General features: G+C 34.9%; 1 protein-coding gene across 1 annotated transcript in view; it reads left to right on the top strand.

Annotated features, from left to right (window-relative positions):
• Positions 1-16,699, top strand: part of P3H2 (prolyl 3-hydroxylase 2) — a 164,982-nt gene that overhangs the window by 17,617 nt on the left and 130,666 nt on the right. The gene's annotated exons all lie outside the window — the stretch shown is intronic.

Here is a 16,699-nt window from a genome sequence, read left to right as displayed (position 1 = left end):
TAAAAAATACTTTATTGCTAAAAATTATCTGAGCCGTCAGCAAGATACAATCTTTTTGCTGGTGGACAGTCTTACCTCAGTGTTGATGGCTGCTGACTGATCAGGTTGGTGGTTACTGTCTGATCAGGTTGGTGGTTACTGTAAGTTGGAGTGACTATGGCATTTAAAACAAAAATGAAAACAAAAAAACAAGAAAGTTTGCCCCGTTAATTAACTCTTCCTTTTATGAACACTTTCTCTGTAGCATACTATGCTGTTTGATAGCATTTTACTCACAGTAAACTTTCCAAAGTGGTCAATTCTCTCAAACCCTGCCACTGCTTTATCAACTAAGCTTATGTAATATTCTCAATCTTTTGTTGTCATTTCAACAGTGTTCACTGCATCTTCACCAGGAGTAGTTTCCACATCAAGAAACCACTTTTTTTGCTCATCCTTAAGAAGCAACGTTTTTATCTGTTCGAGTTTTATTGTAAGATTTCAGTAATTAACTAACATCTCAGGCTCCACTTTTTATTTTAGTTCTCTTGCTATTTCTACCACACTTCAGTTACTTTCTCCACTGAAATCTTGAATTCCTCGAAATCATCCATGAGAGTTGGAATCAACTTCTTCCAAACTTCTGTTAATGTTGATATTTTGACCTTCTCCTTATGAATCACGAATGCTATTAATGACATCTAGAATGGTAAATCCTTTCCAGAAAGTTTGCAGTTTACTTTGCCCAGATCCACCAGAGGAATTACTATCTATGGCAGTCATAACCTTACAAAGTACATTTCTTGAATAATAAGACTTGAAAATTAAAAAGTTACTCCTCTATTACAGGCTGCTGAATGGATGTTATGTTAGTAAGCATGAAAACGACATTAATCTCTTTGTTTGCCTCCATCAGAGCTCTTGGGTGACTAGGAGCATTGTCAATTAGCAGTAATATTTTGAAATGAATCTTTTATTCTGAGCAGATAACAGTGGGCTTAAAATACTCAGTAAACCATACTGTAAACAGATATGCTGTCATCCAGTCTTTGTTATTCTATTTATAGAGCAAAGGCATAGTAGATTTATCATAATTCTTAAGGGCCCTAGGATTTGGGGGATGGTAAGTGAACATTGGCTTCAAGTTAAAGTCACCAGCTGGATTAGCTCTAACAATAGAGCCAGGCTATCCTTTGAAGCTTTAACATCCGGCATTAACATTTTCTCTAGCTAAGAAAGTCCTGTGTGACGTCTTCTTCCAAGAAGATGCTTTATCTACAATGAAAATTTCTTGCTTAGTGCAGCCACCTTTATTAATTATTTTAGCTAGATCTTCTGGATAACTTGTTGCAGCTTCCACATTAACATTTGCTGCTTCATCTCGCACTTTCATGTTATGAAGATGGCTTCTTTTTTTAGACCTCATGAACCAACTTCTGCTTGCTTCAAACTGTTTTTCTGAAGCTTCCTCAGCTCTCTCAGCCTTCACAGAATTGAGGAGAGTTCGACTCTTGCCCTGAATTAGGCTTTGGTCTTAAGGAATGTTGTGGCTGATTCGATTTTCTATCCAGACCACTAAAGCTTTCTCCATATCAGCAGTAAGGCTGTTTCACTTTCTTATCGGTCATGTGCTCACTGTAGTAGCACTTTTAATTTCCTTCAGTCGCTTTTTGTGTGTGTGTGTGTGTGTGTGTGTGTGTGTTCACAATTTGGTGAACTGATGCAAGAAACCTAGCTTTTATTCTATTTTGGCTTTTGACCTGCCTTCGTCAGTAAACTTAATCACGTTTAGTTTTTGATTTAAAGTGAGAGACATGTGACTCTTCACTTAACTTGAACACTTAGAGCCATTGTGGGATTATTAATTGGCCTAATTTCAGCATTGTTGTGTCTCGGGGACAGGGAGGCCTGAGGAGAGGGAGAGAGACAGGTGAATGGTGGGTTGATGAAGCCGTCAGAACGCACACATTTTTCTATTAAGTTTGCCATCTTATATGGGCGTGGTTTGCGGGGCCCGAACCAATTACAATAGTAACATCAAAGATCAGTTATCACAGATCATCATAACAGTAAGAATAACTACGAAAAAGTTTAAAATATTGTGAGACTCACCAAAATGAAACATCGAGACATGGGGTGAGCACATGCTCTTGGAAAAGTGGCACCCAAAGACTTGCCTGATGCAGAGTCGCCACAAGCCTTCAATTTGTGAAAAACAATATCTGGAAAGTGCAATAAAATGAAGCACAATCAAAAGAGGTGTGCCTGTACTTACATACTTCAAAAATACCGTTTTCTGCACTTGATCATAGTTTTGTAAAGACAGATCTTTCATGATGATACCAACTTCATAGGTCAGTTTGAAAATAATAGCATGAAATTGGGTGGAACATTTTGGAAACTGTATTAGGCTAAGGAATTTAGAAAGTGTGGCTCTAGTTTTAATTATGTCACTAACTCTGTAGGGTTTTATAATAGTTAACCTTTTCTTGGCCTCAGTGTCTTCTTTTATAAAATGAGGTGATTGTAATATATAATCTTGGAAGTCTCTGCCAGCTTCAATATATTTGAATATTTGGCAGAATATTTCCTCTGATAAAAACATTTATTAAATGCTGCTAAACTACGAAACTCTCAGCAGTTGTTCACTCCTCATTTTGGTCTTAATAAATCCTAGTATCTTGTCCTCAATACCAAAAATTGTGACATTTAGACATTAAGATAATAAGCTTAGGTAATATAAAATATTGAATATATTGCAGAGAAAAGTGACCTTGGCAAGCCTTATGCAATCATAGAAGCGTTTTTTTTTTTTTTTTTTTTTTGTAGGGGGGCTGGGGACGGAGTTTTGCTCTTGTCGCCCAGGCTGGAGTGCAATGGCATGATCTTGGCTCACTGCAACCTCTGCCTCCCCGGTTCAAGCAATTCTCCTGCCTCAGCCTCCCAAGTAGCTGGGATTAGAAGTGCCCACCACTGCGCCTGGCTAATTTTTGTATTTTTAGTAGAGATGGAGTTTCACCATGTTGGGCAGGCTGGTCTCGAACTCCTGACCTCAGGTTATCCACCCACCTCGGCCTCCCAGAATGCTGGGATTACAGGCATGAGCCACCACGCCCAGCCAGAAGTGGTCTTTTATAGCAGTGTCAGGGTTCTGAAGAAATATTTTAGTTTCATCACTCAATTCCACCATTAACCTCAGTACCCCTTCCTCTTAACTTTAGTGTTAGATAAAGGTATTGTACCTGCCACACAGTTCTGCAGACTCCGCTCTGAAATGATATAAACCAATGGTTAACATTCTCCTTTCTTCACAATTTTCCTTATTTTCCATAATGCTAAAAAAATCAAGATATATATTGTTAATACCAGCTTTTTTCTATGAATAAAGCAGTTTATAGATTGTCTTTCAGGTAAGACTTATTAGAAATGTGCTTTTTTGCTGCACAAAAAAGGTCAGTTCTGTATCATTCTTTATTTCAGCCAACCTTGGTTCAACACATCCAGGTTCTGATTTACACAATATTGTGAATTAAACAAGAGCAACAGAATCTTTCTTGCTATGTGATAAAGAAACAAGAAGTTTTTGCTGATAAAATCTTTATAAAGTTATAAAGCTTTAGTGATAAAGAAAAAAGAAGTTATTCCACACTTTCCCCCTGCATATATACCCGTTGTCCAAGTGTAATTCTTCTCTCGTGGTTTGTCCAACTATAAAGCAATATCTGTTGTATCTAAACATGTGGTAGTAATTGTCTTTCCTCATTGCGTGTATTGTATTACATTATGTGATATCCTACAGCATCATTTGAAAATGAAGTTTTGCCAGAAGTTTATTCTTCTTTCCACTCATAATTTGTTGTTCATGTTGAGGCATTTTTTACTAGCTTCTTGGCAATAATATTTAATGTAAGTATTTTTTCTTCAAGAAGCGAAACTTTACAAAATGTTTTTATTAGTTAAATTACTTTTAGATCTAGTATTTGTTATTATCTTTATATCTACTATTAAGCTTCAGTAAATCATGAAAGAACCCTTTTTCTTAAAAAAAAGCAGAGCTATAGCAAAATATAGCAATGGCATTAAAACTGCAAATTTAATAAAAGTAAACAGCATTGTATCAACAATATTAAGTTAGCAAGATTAAATAAACCTGGACAACTAAGTGGTATATGACAGAAAATGCCTGGAAGAATCCAATGAATATCTTGTATGACCTTAAGAATGTCATAATTATTAAGAATGTAATGGGATTGCTAAGAAAATCATAATTAAACTTGCATTTTAATTCTGAAAAATATACCTAAATCAAATGATTTTTAAGTCTGAAACTGTTGGTGGTCCATGTAATAAATTATGAATGATCAATATATTTTGAGAAACACTGATCTAGAGAAATAAATGAGACACTGTTTTTTGATTTGGGACAAGTTACTTAAAGTCTCTTTTGCCTCTGTTTTCTCATCCAGAAAGGAGGAGTAAGTGACAGTGGCATTGCGAGGATTTCATTAGTGAATACAAGTTAGGCACTTAGAATAGTAACAGCTTATTGTAAGCACTAGTAAATAATAATTGTTATTGGTGCTATCATTATCATTTTTCTAAGGGCTTTCTATCATCTATTATCCTGTCTCATTTATAGCAACTAAGGAAAATTATGACTGTTGTCACTTTCAGATCTCATCTCTTAATTTTTAATTTTGTAGCATGAGATTAACCTATCAAACTGTACACAATCTGATTATAAAACAATAAGAGCGATTCCACAGATCCCTGCAAAACTCATACATTTTTTGGAAACTTAGTTTCTCCTTCTGTAAAATGGGGGCTACTAATATTGATTATGGAACACGTTTGCAATAAGGACTAAGGAAGTATTTTGAAATGTTCAAGTTCTATACAAATGTAATGTATATAAATGTATACATTTTACACGACTGTAAAGTTATTTCTCATATGAGAATTTGCATCGTCTAAAATTGTTTCATTTTTAAAAAATTACTTTTACCATATTCATAAAATGTTTCTTTTTATTTTTCACCACAGTAATTGCTTATTTTTACTTTAACAATGACAATATCCATACTAGCCATAAAGCTTAATGTGACCTAAAGTATTTTTCCAAATGCTATTGCGCTTATGTAAATCAGACATGGATAGTGCAGACACAAAGAGCGTATGTAGGGGTTTTTTGGGGGCCTTGAAAGGTTTAAGGCCTCTGACCTCCTTTAATACATTCCAGACTCATGCATGCCTTTATCCTGCGGGAGTGGGGCGTGGGGATGAAAGCTGCTGCTTAAAACAACACTTCCAGTAGGAATTGTTTGATAAGGCCAATGGTTAGAATATTTGCAGCTTCTTGTTTTGAATTCTTATGATGATATCCACTACCAAAGATTATGTAGCAATCCAACAACAATAAAACAATTTTATTGTTGTGGGTTATCCAACAACAATAAAAATTAGGTTTTCAAGTAAGACTTTGTAGATATGATACCTGAGGCAGAAAGAAAGAAGGGGAATATGTACCTGTGAGAGAGGTCTGAATCAGCCCCAGAGCACAGTATGTGGGGGCCTCATTGTTTTTCATGTCATAACAGTTGTAATCGTAGGTTTTGTTTTGTTTTATTTTTTAGTCCATAGTCTGTTTGTTTGTAGGTATAAGTCAGTCTCTTATTGACTTCTTTATTGAACTATATATGAGGAACCAGCAACATTATTTCTGATTTTCAAATATATGGGAAGAATCAGTATTGAGAAAATCATAGTGGTTTTTTTGATTGTTTGTTTTACTTTAAGTAATGCAGCACATCTGTGAGAGTCAGTGCTTGCATGATATGTTCCAGCACTCAGTTTCACATTGATTCTCCTTGCTTTTGAATGGTGAGAATTACAGTGAGAAGGAAGATAATCACCTCTCAGGTTTGCATCATGCTCTGAAATTCATGCTCTGAAGCTTTATCGCACACGTCTTCCCTTCCTCACGAGAGCCCTGTGAGAAATCTAAGGTTTAATGGGTTGTCCAGTCTCAAGTGTGGCAGAGCTATGGCTCAGTAGAGAAGTTTCCTGACTCCAAGGCCAGTGCTCTTGCCAAAATGTCACAGTTGCTGTCTGTTCAGATTTGAAGTTCTTTGTAGACACAAAGCTACAAACTAATAAATTTCTCTTTCAAGGCTCTCATCTCTGATGATGCTGCTTTTATCTTTTCATAAAAAGATGTCTTTTCATGATGCTGTCTTTATCTTTTCTGATAGGTGGTATTTCCAAGCTGAAGAGATTGTAATTTAGCAATTCACCCCACTCTTTAATATATGGAGACCTTTTGGCCTTGTTGGGTGTCTCTGCTCATTGATCTGTGATAGGCATGGAAGAAGGTGGGTGTGAGAATACTGTTTCCAGCCAGATGCTAACACAATTGCATGACTGAATGTGGGATTACCCAAAAGCTTTTTTCATCTGAAGTGAAAGCTACATGCTTCTCTTTCTTTCTTAAGCATCCTGAATGTATTAGTTCATTTTCACACTGCTATATATGAACTACCGGAGACTGGGTCATTTATGAAGAAAAGAGGTGTAATTGACACAATTCCACAGGAAGCATGGGTAGGAGGCCTCAGGAAATTTACAATCATAGTGAAAGGCAAATGGGAAGCAAGCACGTGTTACCATGGCAAAGCAGGAGAGAGAAAGAGTGAAGGAGGGAGTGCCACACACTTAAACCACTAGATCTTGTGAGAATTCACTCACTATCATGAGAACAGCAAGGGAAGAATCAGCCTCCATGACCTAATCACCGCCCACCGGCCCCTTCTCCAGTTCAACATGAGATTTGGGCAGGGACACAAATCCAAACCGCATCACTGAATAATATTCCCAATTGTTCATTGTTGTACTTAAAGGAAATGGCAGTTGTATGGGCCTAGGTCTGTTTGTCAGGTTCTTGGAATTTGTTTGCATTGTTTGTAAACATTCTGTTTGTGCTCTGTGTACACACTGATGTGCAGTGTTGTATTTCATTCCTTAATCAGTTAAAGGACTACATGATTTTCAGAATCCAAGATAGGGCATCAAAAGAGATGGTTTACAATTACACATGGGTTTTTGTTGTTGTTGTTGTTGCCTTTTATGCTGTATTTACTTGCGTTTCACTTGAGTCATAATGAGTTAGAATTACAACCTGTTTTTGCCCGGGCTCAAGCCTGTAATCCCAGCACTTTGGGAGGCCAAGGCGGGCGGATCACGAGGTCGGGAGATCGAGACCATCCTGGCTAACATGGTGAAACCCCGTCTCTACCAAAAATACAAAAAAATTAGCCAGGAGTGGTGGCGGGCACCTATAGTCCCAGCTACTCGGAAGGCTGAGGCAGGAGAATGGCTTGAACCCGGGAGGCAGAGCTTGCAGTGAGCCGAGATCGCGCCACTGCACTCCAGCCTGGGCGACAGAGCGAGACTCCGTTTCAAAGAAAACAAACGAAAAAAGAGGAATCACAACTTGTTTTTGTTTTTTAATTTCCCTCTAAATTACATATCTTCATGGACTTGGCTCTCTCTTATTGTTGCTCACTGTGGAACCCAAGAGAAATTAGAAATTAAATTCTCCTCGTAAACTTTGGATGAGGTTTTTTTGGTTTGCTTACATTGCAGAATTGTAAGCAAAATGTTGAACATTGTGTAACTCATTTTGGTGTAGATATAGGTTCATTGCTTAACATTTTGAGATGATAATCCTTTTATATATATATATGTTTTGAGACAATTTGTCTTTGTGACGTGAGTCAGCTTCAAGTTCCTGTGTATAGGTATGTAAATTTGGGTTAGATATTTAATGTGTGTAAGACTCAGTTTTGTCATCTGTAAAATGAACATAATAATAAGTCTCAGTTTTCATGTCTGTACAATGAGCAACTTCTAAAAGTGTTATAATAATTAAATAAGCTAATACATATAAAATGCTTAGATATACCTGTGAAGACATAAGAATAAAGCACATGTTAACTTTTCTGTTAAAACTAATGGATCTTACTTTGGGAAATACTGACTCTATTCTTTTGCTAAGTTTTCAAACTTGTGATATTGATTATATTTGGCCTGGCTGTGGCAGAATTGTCTCGATACAATGACATAATCGTGGATGATCAGTCAAAAAATCTGAATAATTGTTCTAGTCATTCCTTTTCTAGCTGCCTGACTTTGGACCAGTCATTTACACCTCTGAGTCTTGTTTCTTTTGTCTTCTAGTGAAGAAAAGTGGTCCTCTTCCTTTATAGGATGAACAGAAGGATGTTTCTCTGTATTGGCTGTGTTAAGTGTTTTGCAAATTACAAAGTACTATGTATGTCTTTTTATTATCTCAGCTTTATCAGTTCCTGTTTTGGGTTGGGCAGAATGTCAGAGAGACCCAGTACCCCACTGTTGTTGGTATATTGTACTCAGGACATCAAGGCTATGAGCTTGAGTCAGCCTTTCCAAGGCCACCATTGTCCCAATGGTTATGCAGCTGTGCCTGGGTTCTGCGGAACCTGTAGGGAAAATGTGAATCAGTGGGCTGTTTTACTTGGCTGCTAAATTTGGTTCACTGTTTCATAAATCAGAACAAGTCTGCCTAGAATGGTTCTGGTTGCCATCAGCAACCAGGGTCACGGAATTCAAGGACATCAGATATGTAAGAGAAATGGAAAATAACTTTTCAAAGGAATGCCTTCTGCAAGAATCCCGAGGCTAGTTGCAATACTAAAGAAAGCTAAATAGAAACTATAACTTCAAGCTTGGAATTTCCTGCTTGTTACTTGGATGTCATCATGAGGACGTGGTCCAAGATTTTGCTTTCCTGGGTGGAAGAAATAGTATCAGTATTGGATTACTGATTAGTGTCATTGCAATGTACATAGCTCCATAGTTCCAGTCAGTAGAGCAGATGTTAATTTTCCAGAGAAACACATTCTCGATTCTGATTTCACAGTATATCAGATTGTCACCTATTGCTCTATATCAATGTTTGTGGAATTCTTAAAATTAATGAAAATTATTTTAGTTTATGCTACATAGCACCACTTTTTTATTCTTGGGAGCCAAGTTGATCATGGGAAAAGGATGTGAAATTTTTATCATGTAAAATGAAAACTAAATGACTTCATGAGAATTTTTCAGTGAACCATTTAAACTTATGGCGTCTAATCTTTAATTTTAATGAAATTTTCATTAATGATTAATGTGGTGAATTTTTCTAAAACTTAACCAAAAAAGCCACCAGCATATTAATTATTTTTAGTGTATCTACTGCAAATCTTTTTGACAACAATGTTAAACCAAACCCAAAACAAAGCAAACAAACACTATAAATAGTAGCAATCACTTTTTTTCTTCCACTCAGTCACATTTTCAGCAGTGCCATCTACTCTCTCTCTTCTCCATCTTGGACACCTTTGATGACTTCAGTTTCTGGCTTGTGGTTCATCACGATCCTTCCTTTTTATCCACCCTCCAGCTACCAATGCCTGTGAGTTCAACAACCATGAGGACACGGCCTTAATAATTTTCCTTTAATTTTCTCAGATTTCTTTATCTGATTTCACCCTTTCTAGCTATTCAGCAGAACTTTCCTCTATGGCCTTCACTTGTCTTTCCCTTTCTTTGCAGACCAACCCCCAACTCATGGCCAACCTCTTTAGCTATTCACATGTATGGAAGGGTAGGGCCATTTGCATTGCGATAAAGATTGATGATCATTCTTTTCCTCAACTGTCTTGTCAAGCTTTACAGCACTCCACCACTGTTCACTGAGCACTGCAGACAAATGACACAGAGCTATGTCTCTGCTATCTACTATGTATTGGCACTGCATGATCATAGCTAAGGTTTTAGAGCTGTTTATCAATTTTCTATTATCATTGCTTAATATTTTTTCTTAGAATTGATGTCAGAATTATTTCTACTTCTCAAACTGTATCCCTTCATTCTTTTCATGATTTTATCTCCCACACTACTAAGAAACGCTCTAATAAAGGGAGCAATTTTGGGTGGTGAATTGGGATAGGAGAAGAGAGGTCACATGTATGAGACATTAAGCAGGTGAAATTAATAGGTGTTTGTATCATTTTTTGGGGGGATTAGAAAGTAAAGGAAGGGGATCAGAATTGACTCGGAGATTTAAAGCCTGGGTGATTGATGGATTGTGATTCTATGAGCAAAAACAAGAACTACAGGAGTGGATGTAGAATAGGAAGGAAGGATATTATTTTCCTTTGCCACTTCTTTTCCTCTTTGTCTTTTTAAAAGTCTCATTATTTTTGCTTAATTGCCTTAAATAAAATAGAAAAATTTACTGCTTGAAATGAATGAGCTTTCAAAATAAAAGGGCACATACCAGTAAGACTGAAAAGAGTTCAGATCCCAGCTTCCCGAAAGAATAATCCTCTTAATAAGGCAGCTGTAAGCTTTCTAATGCTGGATAACTAGAACAGCACTCTGCCTTTGGAAAAATGCCATAAGTCCCTTGCACTTTTCCTTATTTTTAAAGATAGCCATGTAAGCGAGACGTAGCTCTTAATGAGCGGATTTTCTAGACTTTGTTCCTTGCCTTAAGCACCAGCTATTTTGCTAAGCAACTGTCTTCTTGGAGGGTTTTGCTTTTTAGCAAACCAAAGATTGACAGAGTTGGTGAGGAAGTGACTCATGGCATTGGGGTTATTTTAGTATAAACTACTTGCCCTGAGTACATGGCCCTTTTATACTATTTCAGCTGAAGTATTTCTCCTTTGATAGAAATACAGAGTTGCTAAGACCAACTGGATTTTTTTTTTTTTTTTTTTGATGGAGTCTCCCTCCATCGCCCGGGCTGGAATACAGTGGTGCAGTCTCAGCTCACTGCAACCTCTGCCTCCCGGGATCAAGCTATTCTCCTGCCTCAGCATCTCAAGTAGCTGGGACTACAGGTGTCCACCACCATGTCCGGATAGTTTTTGTATTTTTAGTGGAGATGGGGTTTCACCATGTTGGCCAGGCTGGTCTCAAACTGCTGACCTCAGGTGATCCACCCGCCTTGGACTCCCAAAGTGCTGGGATTATAGGCGTAAGCCACCGCACCGGGCTGGAAAACATTTTTAAATGTAAAACACGGCCCCACTTATTTAGTGCACATTAGTGAAACCTGGTTCCAGGTTGTTCCTATTCTAGTACATCAGGTTATGCTCCCTCTTCCCTTTCTATAGTGTTTTCTTTAATATTTCAGCCTCTTTGTATGTAACTTATCCTACTTCACAGAGAATGTCAAAACAAAACAAAAAAAAACAAATATGACATTTCCTACATCTCTTTGCTTTTGTACTGTCAGAATACTTTTTCTCTGCCAGCCTATGTATTCTTTAAAAAGCCTCATTTGCCGTCATTCTTTTCAGAATTATCAGGTAGTCTATTTGTTAAGGATCTGGCTTGTGCCATCTCTCCTTTGAAACTTATATTGATTGGTATTTTCAAAGAAAACTTCCTAGTTTTATATATATAATTTATATAAATTCATATATATTATATATAATTAAATATATGATAAATATATAATATATAATATATTTATATACATTATATTTATATATATATTAAAAATATATAATTTATATATACACATATAATTTATATATAATATCTAATATATAATATATAATTTCTATTATATTAATTATATATTAATATATATAATATATATTATATTAATTATATATTAATATATATAATATAATATTATAATATATATAATATAATATATAATATAAGTAATTTATATATAATTTATATATATTAATACAATATAAATATATAAATAATATATAATATATTATATTCTATATAAATTATATATATAACATATAATATATAAATTATATATTATATGTTATATATAATATATATAATATATAAATTATATATTATATGTTATATATATAATATATATAATATATAAATTATATATTATATGTTATATATATAATATATATAATATATAAATTATATATTATATGTTATATATAATATATATAATATATAAATTATATATTATATGTTATATATAATATATATAATATATAAATTATATATTATATGTTATATATAATATATATAATATATAAATTATATATTATATGTTATATATAATATATAAATTGTATATAATGTATAATATATAATATATAAATTATATATATAATATATAACATATAATATATAATTTATATATAATATATAATATATAATTTATATATAATATATTAGATATATTTATATATAATACTATAAATATATATAAATTATACATAATAATATAAATATATATAATTTATATATAAAAATATATATAATATTTATATATAATATATTATATATAAATATATAATAATATAATATAATATACAATATAATAATATATAATATTATATAATAATATAATAAATATAGTAAAATATATATAAAATTATATATAATATATAAACTAGTATTATATATTCTAGTATAATATATATTTCTAGTATTATATATAATATATATTTCTAGTGTAATATATATTATATATATAAACAAATTTCTCTTTCAAGGCTCTCATCTCTCATGATGCTGCTTTTATCTTTTCATAAAAAGATGTCTTTTCATGATGCTGTCTTTATCTTTTCTGATAGGTAGTATTTCCAAGCTGAAGAGATTATAATTTAGCAATTTACTCCACTCTTTAATATATGGAGACCTTTTGGCCTTGTTGGGTGTCTGTGCTCATTGAACTATGATAGGCTTGGAAGAAGACTTCTAAGAAAACTGGGTCTATTTCTTGTTCCCTCTGGTTTTCATACATTTTAAGTACTTAGGGTGATCTAAGTGTGGGAGAGTTGAAGTGTGCTATAGGTAGGGGTCAAACACGCTATATTCCAAAGGTAGAGGGAGTTTGTTCATTTATGAACATCTGCAAGTATTATAGGAACTGTTTTCATGGCAGTAGTATATACAAAAATGCTATATAAAATTTTTTATTTTAATAAGAATTAATCTCATTAAGTTTCTTACTTTTTTAAAAAATGAGAAAATCAAGTACAAGGGTCATTCTTTTCAATCTTTGATGTTCCAGTATAATATATATAAACAAATAGCCATTTACAGACATTAAGATGTATCATTTTATAACCTAAATTGTCACCTGTGCTAAATTGATATTGTAGTAACACTTCCTTTCTTTTCTTAGTAATACTGGGAAATAGTCTGGGACATCCTATTGTATCATTTCATTAACTATGAATTATGCAGAAGTGTGAAGTTGAGAGTGTATATTCATTAAAATAAGTTACTGTTAAGGTAACAAATGTGTCCACTTCCTATTTCCATATGGCAATCATGACTCTTAGAACCACTTTCATCAGTCTGAATGCTTTATATCAGACCAGAAAGCATTTAGCAAATTTGAGCTTAATGCTGTATCTTGGCAAACACAATCCAGAAGCTAAAATTGTCTCCACAAATCCAAATCGATACTAAAAGCCAACACATAATTTTTGGATTACTTGGCTTTTGATTTTTTGTGGCTGAAATTCCTCTTCACTTGCACAATAAAAAACTAGCTTTGATATTTATTTTATTTATAGAACAAACATTATATTCCAAATAAGACTGAATACCTGTGTTGGCAGGTAGAAAGAAGCACAGACATACCTTATTTGTTCATAGTTTTGAGAGACAGCAGGTGGAATAAAAAAATAATATATGAGAAGGCTATGATAGTACTGATGAGGGAGTAGGTAACTGAGTGAATGAAGGAAAACTTCTGTGAGAAATTGACACTGAAGTTATGCCTTGCAAAGGAGTAAAACATTCCACACAGAGGAAATGGGGTGGGGGCTCTCCAAGAAAAAGGAATAATGTGTATAAAGACTTGGTAGTGTTCAAGTGCCTGGTGAAGAATTCTACTAGGTTTACAGTTTGTTTTCTAAGGTAATAGGTGGTAATTTTTTTTTTTTTTTTGAGATGGAGTCTCGCTCTGTCGCCCAGGCTGGAGTGCAAGTGGCAGAGTCTCGGCTCACTGCAAGCTCTGCTCCAGCTTCACGCCATTCTCCTGCCTCAGCCTCTTGAGTAGCTGGGACTACAGGTGCCCGCCACCATGCCCGACTAATTTTTTGTATTTTTAGTAGAGACGGGGTTTCATCATGTTAGCCAGGATGGTCTCGATCTCCTGACCTCGTGATCCACCCGCCACAGCCTCCCAAAGTGCTGGGATTACAGGCGTGAGCCACTGCGCCCAGCCAATAGGTGGTAAATATTTTTTGAGTCTAAAATGTGTTCAGTGAGAACTGTGAAAAATGTGTCCATAAAATGTTTATTTACCTTTCTGTAAGCATTTTACTCAGCATATTTTTTAATTTTTTTATTTTTTAATAAAAAATTTTAAGCATTTTACTCAGTAAGCATTTTATTCAGTAAGCATTTTACTCAGCATATTTTTAAATTTTTTTATTTTTTAATAAAAAATTTTAAGCATTTTACTCAGTAAGCATTTTACTCAGTAAGCATTTTACTCAGCATATTTTTTAATGCCTTTGATCCAGTATACTCCAGGAGGAAAGGGAGAAATGGAAAAAAATAAAAACGAATGATATCTTCTAAAGAAATTGCCAATCTATTTGGGGATGTAGCCATGTTTATTTAGTTAAGAAGCATGTTTGACCTGATGCATAATGAGAAATGGAAAGGCTCTGTTGGGGCCAGAGGAAGGAGCAATTCTGAAGGCTGACATACCAAGCCCTAGATAAATCTACCTACAGAGAAGATTCATTGACTTCAGTCTTTGTGCTTCATGACACAGACACCAAACCACAAGTTCTTTACCTCACTGACCACTGAGACTCTGCCAGACCCAGGAAGCCTCCCCAACAAACGTCCCCATTCATCATTTCTTCACCCTGTGACTAAAATGTGATGTGGTGTCAGGCATTACTAGCTAAATATGGGATCAAAAACCCCAATTGCACCAGGGTGGTAGGCTTGTGGTATGCAAGTCTTTTTAAACAGGCCCCACAAATTGGACACCCATCTTGTTCTGCCCGTATTATTATGACTCCATGGGTTTGGAAAGTCCGACATGACAACCAGCACTTGTTTCCAAGTTTCTGACATACTTGCCCTCCCGTGTCTCAGATGCCCATGACTTATTCCTATAAATGCTATATCCCTTTACTGACAAAATACAGAAAGAGGGGAGGTGGAGAATGAGGCATAAGGTGTGTGTGACCACCCTCTAGAGTCAAGACAGAACATCCGTCCAGTCCTCCTGTTAGGAGGGCGGGAACAGAAGGTCACAAAGAAGGAGACATTAAGGTGTTTTTTAATGAACTAGTCTCTGGACATGTATGCTCGTCCTCTGTTGCTGTTGTTTCAAACAACTACTTTGGAATTTTTGGTGAAATTTCAACATCTGATTTAACAATGAATTTTCTTTCTCTTTTTTTATTATACTTTAAGTTCTAGGGTACATGTGCACAATGTACAGGTTTGTTACATATGTATACATGTGCTATGTTGGTGTGCTGCACCCATTAACTCGTCATTTACATTAGGTATATCTCCTAATGCTATCCCTCCCCCCTCCCCCGACCCCACAACAGGCTCCGATGTGTGATATTCCCCACCCTGTGTCCAAGTGTTCTCATTAACAATGAATTTTCAACATCTGATTCACTCATTTGGAAACTTCCTTAGTCATTTGGCATGAATGCTGGCCCTAGGAGATAAGATAAAGGGCTAGAGAATATGGTGTCAGTGTGGAGCTCCAATATCTGCCTGGGGACACCACAGGGGCCGTGGTGAAGACTTCTAACAAAACTGGATCTATTACTTGTTCCCTCTGGTTTTCATACACTTTAAGTACTTAGGGTGGTGTAAGTGTGGAAGAGTTGAAGTGTGCTATAGGTAGGGGTCGAACATGCTATATTCCAAAGGTAGAGGGAGTTTGTTCATTTATGAACATCTGCAAGTATTATAGGAGCTGTTTTCATGGCTGTAGTATATATAAAAATGCTATATAAAATTTTTCATTTTAATAAGAATTAATCTCATTAAGTTTCTTACTTTTTTAAAAAATGAGAAAATCAAGTACAAGGGTCATTCTTTTCAATCTTTGACATTCTCACAAGCCCGTAACTATTATTCTGGGAAGAAAAACCTATACCCATTTGCCCTCCTTCTAATCTGGTCTCTGTTAATGTTCTGTTAATTTTGACCCTAATAATTCAGTTATCAAGTACCATTCAAGAGCAGGATATGATAACAGAGTCAAATTTTATCCTTCCCTTCCCAATTATGACTAATTTTGGTGACAACCTAAATACAAGAGAGATCTATGTGTTTTCTTTACGCATCAGTGTTGTAAAAAGGAACACAGGCTTACCTTGTTTGTATTTACCACTTTCCAAATTAACAAAGAAATATAGAATCATTGAGCTTAATGAATAACGTGTCTTCTCTCCCTAGACATCTAAGAATGTGTCCAGTTAAGGTTTTTCACTTAATATTGCCAAGGGAATTATCCCATAGCATGCCTATCCAGATGTATTATACATGTTAATATTCTGAGGAAATAATATTTTAGGGATTTAGTTTTTTTAAATGATGTGTTCATTTTAAGAACCTAAGAAAGAACTCCTTTAAAAATGGCTTTAAATTTTTTTATTATCTTCAATGAGACTTTAGATCTATTGAAATG

The sequence above is a fragment of the Pongo abelii genome, chromosome 2 (genome assembly GCF_028885655.2).
Source record: "Pongo abelii isolate AG06213 chromosome 2, NHGRI_mPonAbe1-v2.0_pri, whole genome shotgun sequence".
Taxonomy (NCBI): domain Eukaryota; kingdom Metazoa; phylum Chordata; class Mammalia; order Primates; family Hominidae; genus Pongo; species Pongo abelii.
Note: the sequence above shows the minus strand (reverse complement) of the source record. Positions and strands in the feature narration are given on the sequence as shown.